This window comes from Myotis lucifugus, unplaced genomic scaffold (genome assembly GCF_000147115.1).
Source record: "Myotis lucifugus unplaced genomic scaffold, Myoluc2.0 scaffold_214, whole genome shotgun sequence".
In the NCBI taxonomy this organism is placed as follows: domain Eukaryota; kingdom Metazoa; phylum Chordata; class Mammalia; order Chiroptera; family Vespertilionidae; genus Myotis; species Myotis lucifugus.
The window spans coordinates 664,461-681,477 of record NW_005871262.1 but is presented as its reverse complement, the minus strand read 5'-3'; the positions used below and the strand labels follow the sequence as shown (position 1 = coordinate 681,477).

The window sequence follows — 17,017 nt, the reverse complement described above, 5'->3', positions numbered from 1 at the left end:
TGCTTGCACTGTTGTAGGTCCTTGGAGACATCAGCAAACAAAACCAGGTCCTGGCCTTCATTCAGCGTATATTTTAGTATTTAGAGACAAGCAAAACAGATATAATGAGCAAGTGAATTATCTAGAAAATGGTAAGGAGCAGAGAAGATTTGGGTCAGGGTAGAAGGGGCAGCATAGTTGCAGAATTAAACGAAGTGGTGAAGTCACCTCAACGAGAAGGTGACATTTGAACAAAGATTTGATGAAAGGAAGGCATGAGCCAGGCTAATAAATGGGGAAGGAGTGTTCTGGAAAGAGGGTCCAGCTCATGCAAAGGCCTTAAGCAGGGAGATGACTGCATGTTTCAGAGAACACAGAGTACAGTGCAGCCACCACACAATGGGCAAGAGAGAGTCGTAGGAGCTGCACTCAAGGTGTAACAGAACCCAGAATAGTAGTCCTGCAACTATGGCAAGGACTTATCTTTTATTCTAAATTATATGGAGGAATTAAAGGTTGTTAGCAAAGAAGCGATGCTGGTGACTTAAGTTTTAGAAAATAATTATTTACTCTGGCTATAATGTCGAGAATAGATTATGAGAAAGTAGAGACAGAGGCCAGGAAACCAATGAGGAAGGCACTAGATGATGGTGTTTGGACCAGCATAGTTGCAGAACAGATAGTAAGGACTGGCCAGCTTCTGGATGTATCCTGAAATAGAGCCACTAGGGTTTATGACACATTAACTGTGGGATGTGAGAGAAAAAGCAGAACTGAGGATAAGGTCTGGCCTGAGCTATTAACCAGGATGGGGAATGTGGCAGATGGAGTGGATTCAGATGGGGGAAAAAACAAGAGTTCTGCTTCAGCCACAATGAGCTGGCGATGTCCTTTAGAAGTCTAAGTGGAAATATTGGGTAGGCAATTGGATATATGAGCCTGGAGTTTGGGGGGAAGAAGGTTTGGCTTAAAAGATATAAATGAGGCAATGGGGATGTCACAGCCTATGGATTGGATTTAAAACCACAAGACAGGGTGGGATCATCAAATGAGAGGGTATCAATAAAAATAAGGACGAAGGACTGAATCTGAGGCATTCCAAATGACAAGGTCATGAACAAAAGGAGAACCAGTGGAGGTGGCTGAGAAGGAAAAGCAGGTACACATGGTCTCCTAGAGGCCATGTGAGAAAGTGTTTCAAGGAGAAGGTATTACTCAGTTAAAACAAATGTTGCTGACGGGGCAAGTAGGATGAGAACTGAGATTCGAGCTTTGGCTTTAGCAACATGGAGGTCACAGTGACCTTGATAAGTTTTAAGTGGGTGTTGGTGACTACATCCTTATTAGCGTGAGATCAGGAGTAAGTGGGAAGAGATGAATTAGTGACAGTGAGTGAGTTTTGCTTCAAATGGGAAGCAAGAAAATGACGCAGAAGCTGGGGAGGAAACAGGGTCACAGTCAGTTTAAAATGAGAGAAACAGTAATATGCTTGTTGAGTGATGGGAAAGATCCAATGGGAAACATGATGATATAGGAGAGAGAAGGTTGAATCACTACAGCAAAGTCCTAAATGACAACCTGAGAACGTGGCACAGGTGAACAGATGGGCATTAGACAGGAGTGGTGTCCACCTCTGGAAGAGGCAAGAAGGTAGAGGTGAGAGTACAGGGGGAGGTGAATCAATAAAGGTAGCAGGAACTTCTCTGGTTGCTTAATTTTTTCTAATAAACTTAGAAACTAAGAGAGAAGGTAGGGTAGAATATTGGAGGTTTGATGACAGAGAGGCTGTGATATGGCCATTTAGAAGAGATTGAAATAGAGACATACAATATGATTGCCAGGCCACGGGGGTTCATGGCCCTGAATTTAAAGACAGACCTGTCATCATGGCAGGTGTTTTTCTACAGTCATGTTTATCTTCGAAAGAGACCGGCATGGAATAGGCAGAGAGCTAGATTTAACCAGGGCTGTGGTTTGTCAAGTTAGAAGAAGAGTAAGACAATGCTTATAGTGATTGACCAAGAGCTTTGAGCTAAGTAAGGAGAGATGGGAGAAGAGCTTCATATCTGTAAGCATTTCAATGGCTCTGTATTTCAGGTGCCCTCTGGACCCAGCATTGATGGCCCCTGCTGTTCAGGAGGGAGTGAGCATCAGATAGTTCAGGATTTACTGGAGGATCTGAGACAATCCTGGAGCTGCAATGATGACATAGAACCCGCAGAGTGACATCTCAGGAGAGCTTATGTGCAAAAGCCTTGGGGAAAGATGTGGCATGAGGGGATCAAAGATGGAAAGTTAAACTGAACTACTAAACTCAAGAATTAATTTGTTTCAGTGACAGAAGACAGGGCTTCCCAGAGACAGAATTCAGAATTATTTTGCACAAAAAGGAGAGACCACTGTTGCTGTCAGGGACAGGAACTCATTGTGCAGCCTCACTCTTCTGGGTTGAAACTGCAGGGTGACTGGGTTAGAATACCCCCTCCGCTCCACTGGCACCCTTCTCCTTGGATCAGTGGCCCACCCCCAAGTCTGACCTGTGTTGAGCAGGCATTGAACCAAGGAATGCTTAGAACTCCCCAGGAAGTGGCTGGCAGCCACTTCAGTTCTGTAAATGACAACTGGAGAAGCAGAACAGCTCCTGGTCCAGGCATGCAGAGACATAGCCTGGGCGGAAGGAGCCAGTGATGGCTGGTACCCTGTGCAAGAGCTGGGTTAGGAGGGACCTGGGGTGCAGGACAGAGCATTCAACCCAGAGAACCAGATATGCCCACCACTTCCTGGGCACCAAGACCAGCCTCAAAATGACTTTACTCTGAGCCAACGAGCTTCAGACATACCTTCTCGCAGCCTGGGCACAGGGTGGCCTTGGTGCCTGGGAGGGCCGGGAGGGATAGGAAAGCCTCAGGTGGAGGCTCAGCCAGTAAAAGAGGGTCCTGGAGGCAGACCCTCCTTCCAGGTAGAGAGGAAGACTGACAGACTGCAGGAAGGGGCAACAGCCTGGATGAAAACAGGAAGTCTGGAACGGAGAAGAAAATGCTGGGTTAGTTGGAGGTGCTGTAAGGAACCAGGGCGCTGCTGGCCCTCCCGTCACTCTGGGGACCATTGAGGAATGTTAATACCCAGAGCTAAAGGCAGAGGCATCTTTAGAAACAAAAGACAATAAAGGCTCTATTCACAACACCCACGATAAGGAAACAGTCTCCATGTCCAGATGACTGGATAAGGAAAAGGTGGGACATTGACATGGTGGGATATTATTCAGGCACACAAGAAGGAAACTGCCGTTTGCGGTTGTGTGGACGAACCTGGAGAAATCACACCAAGTGAAATAAGCCGGGCAGAGAAAGACAAGCACTGTAGGACCTCACTCCCGTGGAATCTAATGAGGGGCTTGGGGAAGACAGCCCCATATAAACAGAGTAGAAAGGTGGTCCCCTAGGACCATGGTTGGCAAACTGCGGCTCGCGAGTCACATGCGGCTCTTTGGCCCCTTGAGTGTGGCTCTTCCTAAGCCTTAGGAGTACCTTAATTAAGTTAATAACAATGTACCTACCTATATAGTTTAAGTTTAAAAAATTTGGCTCTCAAAAGAAATTTTAATCGTTGTACTGTTGATATTTGACTCTGTTGACTAATGAGTTTGCCAATCACTGCCCTAGGAGCTGACAGGTGGGGGAAATGGAGTGATATTGGTCAAAAGGTACAAACTTTCAGTTAAAAGTTCTAGGGATCTCACATACAGTACAGGGATTATAGTTAACAACACTATTGTCTTCAATTTTGCTAAGAGAAATGCTGTATTTCCACTAAAAAAAAATGGTAACTGTGAGATGTGAGAAAATGGATGCATGAATTAATCATTTCACAGTGTATATGTCTATCAAATCCTCATGCTGTACACTTTAAATATATGCAGTTTTACTTGTCAATTATAACTCAGTGAAACTAAAGGGGGAAAAATAAAATGGTTGTCAAATCCTTACTCGCTCTCTTGCTAGGCTGCTGAGCACCCCTCCTCTTTCCTGGCTTCCCTTTTCTCTACTTCCACAGGCTCATCTCAACACTGATGAGGGCCAGGAAGAGACAAGGTTAGTATAACCCAGCCCAGCCACCCAGAGAGGTAGCCATGCCCGAGATGCATGTATGCATGTAGCAGGACTCGGAGCTCCAGGTGAGCATCTAGGGTTTGGGGAACTGGAAGATGTGATTCTTCATCTTCAAAAACAAGTGGCTACCTGAGGACCTGAGGCTTGCTCCCCAGGTGTGGGAGGGACCGGGAAGCCTTTCTACCCTTGTTGGGCTGCCCCACTCCCTGGACACATGAATGGAGAAAGCGGAACACTTGTCACTTATCTCCACTGAGCCCCTGAGCGGGAGTCAGAGGCTGTGCACACAGCAAGCTTCTCCACCAGCCTGAACTGGAGTCCCCAGAGATTCTACAACTCAAGGCTCATGTTGGAGGAGCAGGCTCACCCCCTGCCTTGAGCTCTGCAGGCTTCTCTGAAAGGGGTGGGAGTGTGGTGGGGGGAAGCCTTGGCCAGTCTGCAATAAACCACGAAATACTATCCTCTGCTGCCCTCTGCTGCCCGTGCTGCCTCATTGCAGCTAGTTCAGAGCGGAGCTGTAAGAACATCCTGCATTAAACTGATTTCTCTTCCACCTGCGTTTATACATGTCACTTTACTGGCATAGATAATCTGAATGACAATTCTTTACATTAAGCAAACAGCAGGCTTAGCTTTGACCTGGGGCAGGACTGACTGCCAACAGTGTCCAGTCCGGGGAGCCCCCCAGCAGGGTTGGCTAACCATGCTCTATGAAGTTTTCACTGACATGTTAGTGTCACAGATCTATCTGATAGGAAACAGGTGAAAAGTAAGAAAATGTGTTAGCACTGGTCTGTGCATAGCTCTTCTCCGCAGCCTTCCAGCTCTTCAGGTAGGGTGACTGGGCTGGTCATCGGGGATGCTAAAGTTCTAAAGTTTGGGAGCTTCTTATCCTCTCTGACAGCAGCATAAGGAGCCCTCAGGGCTATGTGAGCTTTCTTTTTTTCTTTTTCTTTTTTTAAATATGTTTTATTGATTTTTTTACAGAGAGGAAGGAGAGGGATAGAGAGTTAGAAACATCGATGAGAGAGAAACATCGATCAGCTGCCTCCTGCACACCCCCCCCCACACACACACACACACTGGGGATGTGCCCGCAACCAAGGTACATGCCCTTGACCAGAATTGAACCTGGGACCCTTGAGTCCTCAGGCCGATGCTCTATCCACTGAGCCAAACCGGTCAGGGCTAGGTGAGATTTCTTCAGAGCTGGCTGTGCCATCCCATCCCCACAGCTACTGGGTGGCTCGTGCAGACCCTGAGCTGTAACGTCTGTGCCTGTGTGTGCGAATCAGCCAGGTATGTAGCTGCTTGTGTCAAACACCGAGGTTCACCGTGTCCCCAAAGATGGATTGTGGTCCTACTATCCTAGGGCTTCACTCCCTGCTCTGGGAACAAGAGAATATTCCAAGCAGAGACAAACCCCAGCCCCAGCCATGGAGCATTCATGGACATTTCACTAGCTCTCCAATGGCACCTTGTTGTGGAAGCCCAGAGTCTCTAACAGCCTGGAAACGAGGTGGTTTAACTGTAGCCCCAAAGAGAAAATGCCCCCATGCCCACAGCTAGCTAGGGGCCATCTAGGACAGGCACTGTCCCCCCTGACCTGTGTTCTTCCTGAGCTTCCCCCTGCCTCCCAGGGTGAGACACACTACAGTCCATTGATAAAGGGGCTGGGACAAAGGGGGAGGCCAGGGGAGAATGTGATTTATGGGGGGTGCCTGAGCCACCCCATATCAGCTTGGCCTCTGGGGGGCTGGAGACTAACGTCAGCCGTGTGGATAGCCAGCCATGTCTATATGACTGACCCCTACTCAACACTGGGACCCCGCGGCTCAGGTGAGCCTCCTTCACAAATGCCCCACCCATGTCACCACCATCGTCATGGGGAGAGCTCAGCGCTGTCCACACAGCACCCCGGGGACAGGACACCGGAAGCTCTCCCCCTGACCCACCTTGCATGCCTTTTCCCAAAGCTGGTGTCAGTCCATCCCGCTGCCCTATGATAAATATAACTCTGCATATAATGGCTCTCTGTGTCCCCTGAGTTATTCTAGTGACTCATTGATCCTGGCCGTGGCCTCAGGAAACCTTGCACCCACCCATCCCTGGATGAGGTCTGTCCAGCAACCCATGCTAGTGGGGTTAGCAAAAGAGACGCGGTGCTGGCCTTGGGAGTGGAAGCACTGGGAAGAGTGTGCATGGGATGGTGAAGTGACCAAGTGACATGCAGGACACTGATGGGGTTGCTATCACACCGTCCGGGCGTGGGTTCCAAAGCCCCTGCTCTTCCCAACGCCTGGTTTGGGACCTCAGGGATCACTGATATGAAGAAATTAGTAAGCACAAGGGCTTCTGTCTTTACTGGTGAAATCCTGGAATTCTGCTACATCAGCAAGACCCAATCCCTCCCCCTAGTGGTTAGAAGTAGAAAAAGCTGCTGGTGAGGGGCGCCTCCCATCATGACGGGCTGGCTTCACAGGAACATTCTCAGACTGCAGTGAGCATCTGAAGCCCCTGGAGGGCTGGCTAGGGCACCCACGCTGAGCCAGCCCCAGCCCCTCACTCCCAGCCCTGTGGCGGGGCCGGAGCATCACATCTCTCCCCGCTCCTGCTGCTGCAGGCCCGCACGCGCTGGAAGAACCACTCCTCCAGAGGACCAGGCATTGACCTGCTTCTTTCTCCTGGTGAGCGAGTTTATTCGGGAGGTCATCTCAGGAAGCACAAATAAGGGAGCGGGGAAGTGAGACCAGGCAGGGAAGGAAGAAGATAACCAGGTGTTAAAGAGCAGGTCGCCACTATGGGCTTCCAGGGTTCAGTCCTCCCAAGGCTGTTTGAGAAGCCATGTGAGCCACACCGGGGAATTATCCCACTGGAGAGCTGGAAGCTGGGACACTGTCATCCACTCCTTCCCCCACCCCCCTGCACAACCCCTTGCCTGCAAGGATGCAAGCTGGGGGGGGGGCGCGCAGGGGATCTGAGAAGTGCATTTACTGAGCCTGTCTCTCTTGGTTGAAGGTGAACTTGGACAGGCTGAGGAGTACAGGTCAGACACTAAGGATTTTGTTCTGTTATAGGTTTGATCAAGCAAACAAGTGACAAGAATCACTTCCTTGTTTTGCAGTTAGATGCTTGTAATCCCTGGAGAACTGACAGAGGAGGGTACACACTGCCATCCAGCGGCTGCTCAGGACCTTGGGCCAGAGGCAACCATGTACTCAGCTCAGGGTGATGCCTCCCTTCATGTACGCACAGGCCTGGCCCGCTCAGGAGAAAGAGCGGCACCAAGGATGCTTTCCTTTCCAAGTAGAAGGATCCACAAACTCTAACACGGCCTCTTGCCCAGATCTACCTCCTAAAGTGATAAAGAAATAGGCCACTTCTGACACTTCTTTCATTTTGACTTTGTCATGGGTTCAAACTGTTTGAAAATGTTCTGTTATTCATTCAATAATTTTTATTCTATGTGCACTCTACACCAGGCACAGAGCCAAGTGTTGAGAATATGACACTTAGTTTGTAGTAGAGGGGGCATAATAAGTAACTGTACAAACAAGTAAATGAAGTCATTACAGATTGGGATACATGACTTGCAAGAAATAAAGAGAGTGATGTGATAGGAAGCTGAGTAACTTGCAGTGAGGGTGGGATGAATGGGCACCTTTAATAAGATTATCAGTCAAGGCCTCTGAGAAGGTAACATTTTAGCTGAATTGTGGGGAATAAGAAGGTCCCACCCAAAGGAAAAGCCATGGTGGAAACACTTAATGCAGAGGGAAAGCAAGTGCAAAGGCCCTGGGGTAAGAGAGAAACAGGCTTCTTAGAACATAAAGGATGCCAGAGAGTCAGAAACCTATTGAGAGAGGGGAGGGGATAGGAAATACATTTGGAAGAGTATGCAGGGTCTCCAAGAAAAGGGAAACCACACTGGGCATTTCAAGTGAAGAGAATTTAATATGGGGAATTTGTTACACAAGTGATGGGAACACAGGTGTCAAACAAGAAGCAGTGACAAAATCCAGGTATTGACAACAGCAGGAAGCCATTACAGCCCCTAAATCCGCGGGTAAAGGGAGAACGTGGTGTAATCAGAGTCCTCCTTCTCTGACCAGGACAAGCTAAGCACAGCAGGGGCACAGGGACAAGGACTGCCTGTTGCACGAACTGAAGTTATAGGTGTGGTGGCCGCTGCTGGGGAGGCCATGCGAAACAGGAAGAGGGTAGAGACAGGTCTCTCCTTCTCCCACCAGCCAGCCAGTGCCAGTGCCTCCCATTGGCTGAGCTCACCAGGAAGGCAAAGGAGCCTGGGAAACATAGTTCCCTGCAGTGCAGAGGCATTGAGGGGAGGGAGGTGGAGCATATGAGCTAAATATGTGTTAGTCTTATTTGATTCCATTTATTAAGCATCTAATGTGGCCCTTGCATCAGCCCTTGGTGCCAGGGCAACATTAGGTGCCTAATAAATTGTTATTGGATTGTCAACTTGTCACAAAATGAGAAAAATCTGAGCAAATGACATCAAGGACATGCGTTCTCCCACCTGAAATCAATATAATTTTCTGTGTCCTCAGCCAGCGTGCCCCATTGTTTACTGTTTACCTGATGTGTCAGAAGCATGTCTATGTCATTGAAGATGAAGAGCTATCAGCCTCCCTCTCTACAACATTGTCTCTGCCACTCATATATGGATGTTGTTCACAGTGAGTCTGTGTTGCTGGAAGTTTGAAGGAGTCCCTCGTGAACAGGGTAAGGGTTGGCTCAGGCCTCCTGAGAATCTGGCTCATGAAGTCAGAACTAACTTCATGCTCAACAGAATCCATCCATGAGGAAATGATGCGCCGATCATTTCATGACTAGCTGATTACCACATATTTGGAATCCGGGAGTACTAAGTGCTTTTATATTCTTTCTCCCATTCCTTCATCCAGATGTCTGCTTCCATCTCTCCGGTAGCCTGTATACGCGGCAGCCAGCTTGGACAGCATATGGCTTCATTTTCCTACTGTGATCTCCTTTGTGATTTCAAAAAGGTTAACTACTTCATAGAAAATGTGAAATTCAGCAAAAATATTGCTTTCTGTACTGAGCCAATTGAGCCTGGTCTAGCTGGGGATGTGATGTAACAATATTCAAGGTGGTCTGATCTGGGACCTCCAGATTTCCAGGGCACTAACCCCGTGGCCACAGAGAGCGAGGGGCTAGAATTCCCTCTGTGGTGGTGTCTCAGCTCCTAGATGCTCAGGGTTGGTTTGAGCCAGGCCCCTAGGTGCTGGTCTCTAGACTTTCAGCTGAGAAAAGTGAGCCATTAGCTTCGGGGGACCAAGTGAGAATGTGCAAGCTCAGGTGCCTTTAACATGGAGAGCAGGCAAGGTCAGGTCTGCCCCTGTCTCTCCTGTGCCAGTGCTCAGGCAGGCTGCAGTGTGGGGAGTGGGGGGAGTGCCCAGGAGCAGCCCTCCACCCATGAGGGGTGTGAGCTGGAGGACAAATTATGGGGTTTCCTCCTGCTGTAGGGGGCACTTCCAATGCACAAGTGACATGAGTCCTCGTGCCTTCTTCCCAGTGATGAAACCTCAGCCGCTTGCTATAATAACTGCTCACTAACCCTTCATTGCTCCCACCTACATCTGGTCTCCCTGCCCTGTTGCCCCATTCCTTTGCAAGTGTGTCTTGGGATCACCTCCCAAATAAATTTCTTCCCCAAAGAAATCTTTGTCTCAGATCTTTCCATGGGGAGACAACAGAGACAGAGAGGCAGAGGTGAGCAGATGAGCGTCGCTGCAAAGGTGCCCATGAGCTGAGGTAAAAGAGGAGAGGATGGGAAGAGCAGTCTAGGAAGAAGGAATAACACATGCAAAGCCTCTGAGCATGCAAGACTCACTCCATCTTCTGCCTACCATGGGCCAGTCCCATTTATGATGAAGGCACAGTGGGGTTTCTCAGCTGTGGGCTACACTATTGACATCTGGGACTTCGTCTTTCTTGGTCGTGGGGGCCGTTCTGTGCAATGGAGGGTGTTCATCAGTACCTCTGGCCTCTACCCACTGGATGTCAGTAAAATCTCCCAATTGTGACAACCACAACCAGCTACAGACATTGTCAAATGTTCCCTTGTGGGCAAAACTGCCTCTGTTTGAACTGAGATAGGGAGGCTCTGCAAGGATGAGTACTATTCAGGGAGGAGGAGTTGGCCACTAAAAACATCCTCCTTCCATAGTTACATTCTGGACACGTCCACTGACAGGTAGCCCCATGGCCAGCAACTGGCCGGCCTGCCTATCCTTGACCAGACGAGGTGGTGGTCAGTGAAATGGGATATAATGTGGACTAGGAGGGTCCTGGCTTAGCTGCTTTTCAGACCTAATTCTTGCTTTTGAACACTAGATGGACCCATTGCAATGCTGAACCCAGGGGAAGCAGGCAGCCAGGCAGGCTCCGGTGAATCCCAGCTACTCCAGTTGGAGAATTTATGCTGGAGGCATTTTCCAGTTTCATTCCTCCAGACCTCCTCTGTCCCAGGATCCCCAAATGCTACATTTCTCCCAGATGCATTCATGAGTGGCACTGTGTGGAGTGGCATGGAGAGTGTTGACTGGGAACTTCTGTGAGCTCATACTGGACAGGTTTAGGTTCCAGAACCTTCAGGTTGTTTCATCTTTCTGTTGCCCTAGCCAGTGGTCAGCAAACTCATTAGTCAACAGAGCCAAGTATCAATAGTACAACGATTGAAATTTCTTTTGAGAGCCAAATTTTTTTAAACTTAAACTATATAGGTAGGTACATTGTTATTAACTTAATTAGGGTACTCCTAAGGCTTAGGAAGAGCCACACTCAAGGGGCCAAAGAGCCGCATGTGGCTCGCGAGCTGCAGTTTGCCGACCACGGCCTAGCCTATCTGTAAAGTGGGAGTGAACAAAGGTCTTATCTCACGGGCAGCTGTGAGCATTAAGTGGGATATAACATGTAAAGCTTGAAACCTGGCCAAGCACACAGCAAACACACAAAAGCATTAGCGGTCTCTTCAGAGGCTCCTCAACTTAGGCATCCTGTGTCTGTTGAACACTTAGTATGAGACAGGGCGGGTTAATCCTCATCTGAAGATATTTTTTCCATTGATATTATTTTTTAGGGAAAGAGGAGAAAGAAAGAGATAGAAATATCATGTGAGAGAGACACATCGATTGGTTGCCTTCTGCACCCACCCCACCACCCTTTGGTGTGTGGGCTGATGCTCTAACCACTGATCACACTAATCACTGAGCACACTGGTCAGGGCACATTTTATCTTCATAAAACCTCCATGAGATGTGCATTTTTCTTATCCTCATCTTACATAGAAGGAAGCAAGGTGCAGAGTGGAAAGTCAGTGACTTGCCCACTGCACACAGCTAGTATCCAGTGCAGAAGGCATTCAAGCTTGGCCATCAGTCCTGTAGTTGACATCCCATAACCTCTAGGGCAAAGTGGTCACTCGCATGCTGTTATTCCTTTTGCAGAGGTTGAAGTTATTTAACAAGGGGGGCTCCATGAGCTTCTGACTGCTCTGTAACCTGGGAGTCAGAGCAGGAATGGAATGCACCTGCGTTCTGCTATTGTCGGGGGACCCTCCCAGGGTCTCCTGGAAGTGGGTTTTGTTTTATTCCTATAATGCAGGGGCCAGCAAACCGTTCCTGTAAAAGGTTGGAGATTAAATAGTTTAGGCTTTGCAAGCCATATGTAGGTCTCTGTAGCATCTAATAAACCATGTGATAGTAGCAGGAAAGCAGCCACAGACACAATGAAGACAAATGGATATGGATGTGGACCAGTAAACATTTATTACAAAAACAGGCAGTGGGTTCGGTTTGGCCCATAGGCTACCTTTTGCTGACCCCTGGTCTAATGCATGCATGTGTCCAGAACTTGTACTTGGAGGTTTTGGTCTGACCCACTGTGGGCCAAAGGCATGGCCCACTGAACGTGGACTGTGGCTCCACCATGGGACTCCTGTGTGGCCAGCAACAGCTGGCATTGGAAGTCTTTCCAAGAGAAAGAAATCTTTCCCCAAAAGGAACCAGTTAGTGTCCCTAAGAAAAAGAGGAGCTTGAGGGCCATCCAGGAAGCAAGGCTGGGAGCCACATTAGAATGTTGCTGGTCTCTGACCTCTGGCTCCATCCCAGACAGATTTCAATTGGCCCACACGGGGGACAGCACCTCTTTGCCCTACTCTGGAAGCCTGAAACACGTGAATGCATGACCTCAGTTCTCACAGACCTGGTCTGCATGTGTGGTGCAAGTCAGCAAAGGCAGCTGTTGGCTGCAAGCCTGCTTTGGCCAAGTTCAGGGACCAGAGGTCTCGCCACGCTCCTGCTTTGCTGCTTCTCCTGTCCGGGCGTGGGCTCCTGTCTATCACTGCTGGAGGAGGAGCCATGACCTTGTCCTCTTATGTGACACGTTGCACCGATTGCCCAAATCCAGCTATTGCCTCAGTGTTAGGACCCAGCAGTGGAAGCCAGAGGTGAGTTGTGGGTTGTAATTCCACAACAGTGCTCACCAAACCCGAAAAAAGTACCAATTCTTTGGAACAAAAAATTGTTCATGGAAGTATTTTATCACCTAGACCTGCACAAAAATAAAATAGGAATAAGCATCCAATGATATAACTTCTGAACAACAAATGACAGCCAAACAAATGTATACATTTATTACAAACAGAACTTTAAAACTAATAAATTCAAATTATCAACACGAATTTACCATGCTAGATGGGGTTTAGGGGTGAAACTAAATTGTCCATGTTAATGCAATAGTAGAAAGCTTTATTTGCGCTTTCTCATATCCTTTGCTGTTAAGGGTGATGGACCGGCTTTTGTTACATCATCATTATTATTATTTTCAATATTTTTTCTTTTAGTTATGAACTCATTTAAACTACACTTTCATTATTTTGATGGATCAATCAATTCTAATAGCACATTACAGAATACAGAACTTAAAAAAAAACACAAAAGAAACTATCTAATGACAAAAGTTTTCCTTCATATTCTGTAGATCGCTTACTGGGATCTGGTGCAAGACCTTAGCCTCGGAAAGCTGTTGGCTCAATAATGAGCCAGTGTAATTGAGTTCCAGTCACTTCTCTTTCGTAGATTCATTATAAGACTATTCACATTCCCTGGCTCTTGACCACACTTAGTGACAGAGACATAACGGCAAGCAAAGCTCTCTCTGTAGGTGTGGAGCAATGCTGTCTTAGGGGTTCCATGATATCAGGAAAACGGAAGTGAAAATATTTGAAATTCTCATTTGAACTCAAAGACCCCCAAGAATATACCACAGACCTCCATTTAGGCTATAAATATGTAGGTAGATAGTTTTTCCCTGCAACAAGTTTCCTTGATTAAACAATGATTATTTTCCCTTAGACGTTTATGTTGCCACTTGTAAAAATTAACTAGTTCATATTCTGATTTCCTATCCAACTTCTTTTGTGTTCATTTTTTTCTTAAATGGGATTTTATAACATCTATAAAGCAAATCATTTTCTGAAGAAGCAAGTCTGATTTTGTTATGCAGAAGAGGGAAATAACATTCAATATACAAAAATTGAATTTATGGATTGTTCCAGAAAACACACTTCCTCAAAAGTCAACTATACCTGTACCTTTGTGTGTGTGTTATTGTTGTTGTTGTTGTTTTTAATCTTTGGGTCATGGAAGCAAGTGGTTATTTAAATTAAACCATAGGCCAAAAAACAAATAGTGGCAAATGTATATGATTCAACCTAATACAAAACATTCAGATATCAGCCTTTCTGATGTGATGCACAGGCACTTTCTTTGAAATTTTTTTTTTACAAAAACCAGATTCCATAGCTAAACCCAATAGTGGCATTTTTAAATTAGCAAACAAACTACAAATCTGTCCATCTGATGGGCATGGAGAGAGGCAGACCAGACAGTTGTTGGTGAGATATAATCGGGGGAGCCAGATGTCTCCATCTCATAGCCTCTTCCCCAGTGATCAGTGTGTGATGCCACCACTAGTGAATTATGTTCTCGTTAAAACCTGTTCTTACGAGGTATAGCTCGGGTAAGTTGCCAGCACGATTTTCTAGCTTTAGCTTTGAGCATCAGCTGGCACCTCCGAGCGAAAAGGTGAAGGGGCATCTGAGTCAACTGATTAAAAAAATCTCACCTACTTTACAATTTCCCTAAAGTGTGGACCTTTGAGTAGCCCGATGGGTTGTTATAGAAGATGGAGGCACACGGAGCTGGGTGTTAAGGAGAAAATGACCTAGCAGGAAAAGAATTAAAAGAATGTCATCCTTGTTTGCTCTGGCTCGTTGTTTTAATACACCAGTCACCTTGACATTTCTTAAAGAATTTTTCAAGAGCATAAGTCAAAAAGCATGCAACTTGTCCAAATAAAGTATTTCAGGATCACAGGTGGGCCCAATAAATTTTGGCCGTGCTAGTTCTCTCTCAAGGGTGTGACTTAGATCTCATTGAAACACAAGGCCGTAATACTCTTGATGGTGAGAAAATATTTTCCATTTCAGGTGGCCAGGAGTCCATGAGGGCCACCCTTTGCTGAATAAACGTCAGCACTGTTTAGTACTTGTGATAATTGCTCAGTGAACTTAGATAAGCAGTTTCCCTCTAACATCGAGGCAATGAAAATAGTTGATATATTCCAATTCCTCAAAAAGGACTGCTTCATTTGACAAACAACATCAGGTGTGAAAAGCAATTAAAGCCCTCTTGGACTCTCCATATGTGTTTTTGTGTGTAGATTTGGGTTTATTACTCATTTGCCTGTTGTAAAATCTATTAGACCGAGCTCCATTAAAACACCCAACAGTGGCAAAGCAGGGCACAATTTAGAATGGAAATCTACATCCATGATGTCATTTAATCTAGTGCACAGGCAAAATACATGGCTGGATTAAGAAATGGCTTATGGGGAAGTCAACATTTGGAAGAAAATTTTGAAGGATCGATAGAATTTGACATAGATTGGGCTTCAGAATCAAACCTCAGGTTCCAAATCTTTTGCTCAGAGCCAGGTTCTGTCATTTAATAATTGTTTGACTTTAGGAAAGTTGAGAAATGATTAGGAGTCTCATTCCTCATTTTCAGTACTAGGGAAACAGGAATTCCTCTCTTGTGGAATAGCAGTGAGGATTAACAATGTTTATAGAACAGTAATGCTAGGGGCTGGTACAGGGTAAGTACTTAGAAGCATCTGTTACTGCCTCCAACGCTACTGTTTTGTTGCTATTATTATCATCTCACTACTTCTGGTAGATTGCATTATTTGCCCTAAGTCTTTACCCGTCCAGTATCCACACCCTTGCCTGGGTGAGATGCCACTTGACTTTGGGCTTGAGCACACAATCTGGTTTGACCTGAAGGAAGAAGAGATATTTTTCTAGTTTGGAGCTTCGGATCAAGGAGCCTTGTGTGCTTCCACTTTTGCTCTCTTGCTTCTGCCACTGGCAGGAGAGAAGATCCCCCTGGTTTGCTGCTTCTTCCTCAGCCTCAGTCCAGAATGAGCACATATGGGGCAGAGCCACTCTTGCCAACCCACATGCCTGCACTGAGGAGCAACAGCGCTTCAGCCAAGGCAGCCTGGAGCACAACCGCCTGCAAAACCCAGCCTGGGTCAGCTGAACCCTGGACACTGAGATTAGGAAAATGTGTTATGCAACAATAGCTAATTGACACATCATTCTTGTTAATTCCATGAGCACAAGACATTGAATGAACAAAAGGCTGCTGGTGGTGGTGGGGAAATATATGGTGTGGAAACTGTAAACATTGGGACAAAGGGTTGCATGAAAGAGAACTGTGAGAAGGAAGATGCTGAAGTCCATGGAGATCACAGAGGATCTTGATGATGAAGCTAAGAAATCCAGGTGTTGCCATTTTTCAGCAGTTACTATTTTTCAGATGTAACCATTGGAGGCTTTGAGGTTGGTACACCCAAGCAAAACCTTAGGGGAGGTAATTGGGTGGCAGCTCGTTCACAGGCAGGCCAGGAGGGAGACAGGCTGAGCTACCAGGCACTACTGCTTCCCACACCCTTCTCCTGTTGCCCACTGGTTGACGCTGCCCTGTTTTTTTTTTAAATATATATTTTATTGATTTTTTACAGAGAGGAAGGGAGAAGGATAGAGAGTCAGAAACATCAATCAGCTGCCTCCTGCACACCTCCTACTGGGTATGTTCCCACAACCAAGGTACATGCCCTTGACCAGGATCGAACCCGGGACCTTTCAGTCTGCAGGCCAACACTCTATCCACTGAGCCAAACCGGTTAGGGCAGTGATGGCGAACCTTTTGAGCTCGGTGTGTCAGCATTTTGAAAAACCCTAACTTAACTCTGGTGCTGTGTCACATATAGAAATTTTTTGATATTTGCAACCATGGTAAAACAAAGACTTGTATTTTTGATATTTATTTTATATATTTAAATGCCATTTAACAAAGAAAAATCAACCAAAAAAATGAGTTTGTGTGTCACCTCTAACACGCGTGTCATAGGTTCGCCATCACTGGGTTAGGGCAACGCTGCCCTGTTGATGGTCTCCCCACCTTTTTCCTTTTAAGGGTAGCTGTGATCATCCTTATACCTGATTTTATCATTTATAACTACCACGGGGGACAGAGAGAAGAGGTATCCTGCATCCCCTCTCCTTCCATGGTAAATCCATTGCTCAGAACATTGTCTAGGTCTGGGATTGTGGTTTAAACTAGCATAACAAAGATGCACTAAATAAGTGATCCACAGACTGTTCCTGTGGCATATGCAGCTCCAACAGCATGTTGACCTCAAGAAAAATATAAGTGCCAAAAGCACCTGTCATGGCCCAAATCCATAACCAGAATCTTGCAGCCCTTGTCGCAGAGGTCCCCCACGCATACATTTCAGGGAAAAGGCACAGACTA

General features: G+C 46.6%; 1 pseudogene; it reads right to left on the bottom strand.

Annotated features, from left to right (window-relative positions):
- Positions 1–619: 619 nt before the first annotated feature.
- Positions 620–17,017, bottom strand: part of LOC102436911 — a 77,236-nt pseudogene continuing 60,838 nt past the window's right edge.